Source organism: Schistocerca gregaria, unplaced genomic scaffold (assembly GCF_023897955.1).
Source record: "Schistocerca gregaria isolate iqSchGreg1 unplaced genomic scaffold, iqSchGreg1.2 ptg000577l, whole genome shotgun sequence".
NCBI lineage: Eukaryota > Metazoa > Arthropoda > Insecta > Orthoptera > Acrididae > Schistocerca > Schistocerca gregaria.
In genome coordinates this window covers 1865883-1869330 of record NW_026061968.1, presented here as the reverse complement: position 1 = coordinate 1869330, position 3448 = coordinate 1865883, and positions in this window count along the sequence as shown.

Below are 3448 nucleotides of genomic sequence, written 5' to 3'. Positions count from 1 at the left end.
TGGCCGCTCTTCTCTCTGAAACGGTTACATTTATCGTCTGCAAAGCTATGTCGCGTGCTGCGGTATGCGGAGAAACTAACGGCACCATAGTAGAACACAGAAGAAGCTTCTAACTTGATGTAATAGCCAGTTAGAAGCAGTACAATCTAAAATTAAGTTATCGATTATTTACTTTTTACCCTTCTTTAGTGCCTTGGGCATGAGCTAGTACCTTAAGATTTTGCACCAGAGGAGGACTAGCAGCTGCGTTGAACGGGAGAATGTGAAAAGTGTTCATATGTAGTAAAAAACTGAGAAATCCGTCCGTTTTCTTCATTTATTATCGAATCGACTTAAAGCCAGATCGTTAAATTGGCCGCTCTTCTCTCTGAGACGGTTACATTTATCGTCTGCAAAGCTATGTCTAGTGCTGCGGTATGCGGAGAAACTAACCGCACCATAGTAGAACACAGAAGAAGCTTCTAACTTGATGTAATAGCCAGATAGAAGCAGTACAATCCAAGATTTATTTATCGATTATTGACTTTTTACCCTTCTTTAGTGCCTTGGACATGAGCTAGGACCTTAAGATTTTGCACCAGAGGAGGATTAGCAGCTGCGTTGAACAGGAGAATGTGAAAAGTTTTCATATGTATTAAAAAACTGAGAAATCCGTCCGTTTTCTTCATTTATTATCGAATCGACTTAAAGCCATACCGTTACATTGGCCGCTCTTCTCTCTGAAACGGTTACATTTATCGTCTGCAAAGCTATGTCGCGTGCTGCGGTATGCGGAGAAACTAACCGCACCAGAGTAGAACAGAGAAGAAGCTTCTAACTTGATGTAATAGCCAGTTAGAAGCAGTACAATCCAAGATTTATTTATCGATTATTGACTTTTTACCCTTCTTTAGTGTCTTGGACATGAGCTAGGACCTTAAGATTTTGCACCAGAGGAGGACTAGCAGCTGCGTTGAACGGGAAAATGTGAAAAGTGTTCATATGTAGTAAAAAACTGAGAAATCCGTCCGTTTTCTTCATTTATTATCGAATCGATTTAAAGCCATATCGTTACATTGGCCGCTCTTCTCTCTGAAACGGTTACATTTATCGTCTGCAAAGCTATGTCGCGTGCTGCGGTATGCGGAGAAACTAACGGCACCATAGCAGAACACAGAAGAAGCTTCTAACTTGATGTAATAGCCAGTTAGAAGCAGTACAATCCAAAATTAAGTTATCGATTATTTACTTTTTACCCTTCTTTAGTGCCTTGGGCATGAGCTAGTACCTTAAGATTTTGCACCAGAGGAGGACTAGCAGCTGCGTTGAACGGGAGAATGTGAAAAGTGTTCATATGTAGTAAAAAACTGAGAAATCCGTCCGTTTTCTTCATTTATTATCGAATCGACTTAAAGCCAGATCGTTACATTGGCCGCTCTTCCCTCTGAAACGGTTACATTTATCGTCTGCAAAGCTATGTCGCGCGCTGCGGTATGCAGAGACACTAAAAGCAAAATAGTAGAACACAGAAGATGCTTCTAAGTTGATGTTATAGCCAGTTAGAAGCAGTACAATACAAGATTTATTTATCGATTATTGACTTTTTACCCTTCTTTAGTGCCTTGGACATGAGCTAGGACCTTAAGATTTTGCACCAGAGGAGGACTAGCAGCTGCGTTGAACGGGAGAATGTGAAAAGTGTTCATATGTAGTAAAAAACTGAGAAATCCGTCCGTTTTCTTCATTTATTATCGAATCGACTTAAAGCCAGATCGTTACATTGGCCGCTCTTCTCTCTGAGACGGTTACATTTATCGTCTGCAAAGCTATGTCTAGTGCTGCGGTATGCGGAGAAACTAACCGCACCATAGTAGAACACAGAAGAAGCTTCTAACTTGATGTAATAGCCAGATAGAAGCAGTACAATCCAAGATTTATTTATCGATTATTGACTTTTTACCCTTCTTTAGTGCCTTGGACATGAGCTAGGACCTTCAGATTTTGCACCAGAGGAGGATTAGCAGCTGCGTTGAACAGGAGAATGTGAAAAGTTTTCATATGTATTAAAAAACTGAGAAATCCGTCCGTTTTCTTCATTTATTATCGAATCGACTTAAAGCCATACCGTTACATTGGCCGCTCTTCTCTCTGAAACGGTTACATTTATCGTCTGCAAAGCTATGTCGCGTGCTGCGGTATGCGGAGAAACTAACCGCACCAGAGTAGAACAGAGAAGAAGCTTCTAACTTGATGTAATAGCCAGTTAGAAGCAGTACAATCCAAGATTTATTTATCGATTATTGACTTTTTACCCTTCTTTAGTGCCTTGGACATGAGCTAGGACCTTAAGATTTTGCACCAGAGGAGGACCAGCAGCTGCGTTGAACGGGAGAATGTGAAAAGTGTTCATATGTAGTAAAAAACTGAGAAATCCGTCCGTTTTCTTCATTTATTATCGAATCGATTTAAAGCCATATCGTTACATTGGCCGCTCTTCTCTCTGAAACGGTTACATTTATCGTCTGCAAAGCTATGTCGCGTGCTGCGGTATGCGGAGAAACTAACGGCACCATAGCAGAACACAGAAGAAGCTTCTAACTTGATGTAATAGCCAGTTAGAAGCAGTACAATCCAAAATTAAGTTATCGATTATTTACTTTTTACCCTTCTTTAGTGCCTTGGGCATGAGCTAGTACCTTAAGATTTTGCACCAGAGGAGGACTAGCAGCTGCGTTGAACGGGAGAATGTGAAAAGTGTTCATATGTAGTAAAAAACTGAGAAATCCGTCCGTTTTCTTCATTTATTATCGAATCGACTTAAAGCCAGATCTTTACATTGGCCGCTCTTCTCTCTGAGACGGTTACATTTATCGTCTGCAAAGCTATGTCGCGTGCTGCGGTATGCGGAGAAACTAACCGCACCATAGTAGAACACAGAAGAAGCTTCTAACTTGATGTAATAGCCAGTTAGAAGCAGTACAATACAAGATTTATTTATCGATTATTGACTTTTTACCCTTCTTTAGTGCCTTGGACATGAGCTAGGACCTTAAGATTTTGCACCAGAGGAGGACTAGCAGCTGCGTTGAACGGGAGAATGTGAAAAGTGTTCATATGTAGTAAAAAACTGAGAAATCCGTCCGTTTTCTTCATTTATTATCGAATCGACTTAAAGCCATATCGTTACATTGGCCGCTCTTCTCTCTGAAACGGTTACATTTATCGTCTGCAAAGCTATGTCGCGTGCTGCGGTATGCAGAGACACTAAAAGCAAAATAGTAGAACACAGAATATGCTTCTAAGTTGATGTTATAGCCAGTTAGAAGCAGTACAATCCAAGATTTATTTATCGATTATTGACTTTTTTCCCTTCTTTAGTGCCTTGGACATGAGCTAGGACCTTAAGATTTTGCACCAGAGGAGGACTAGCAGCTGCGTTGAACGGGAGAATGTGAAAAGTGTTCATATG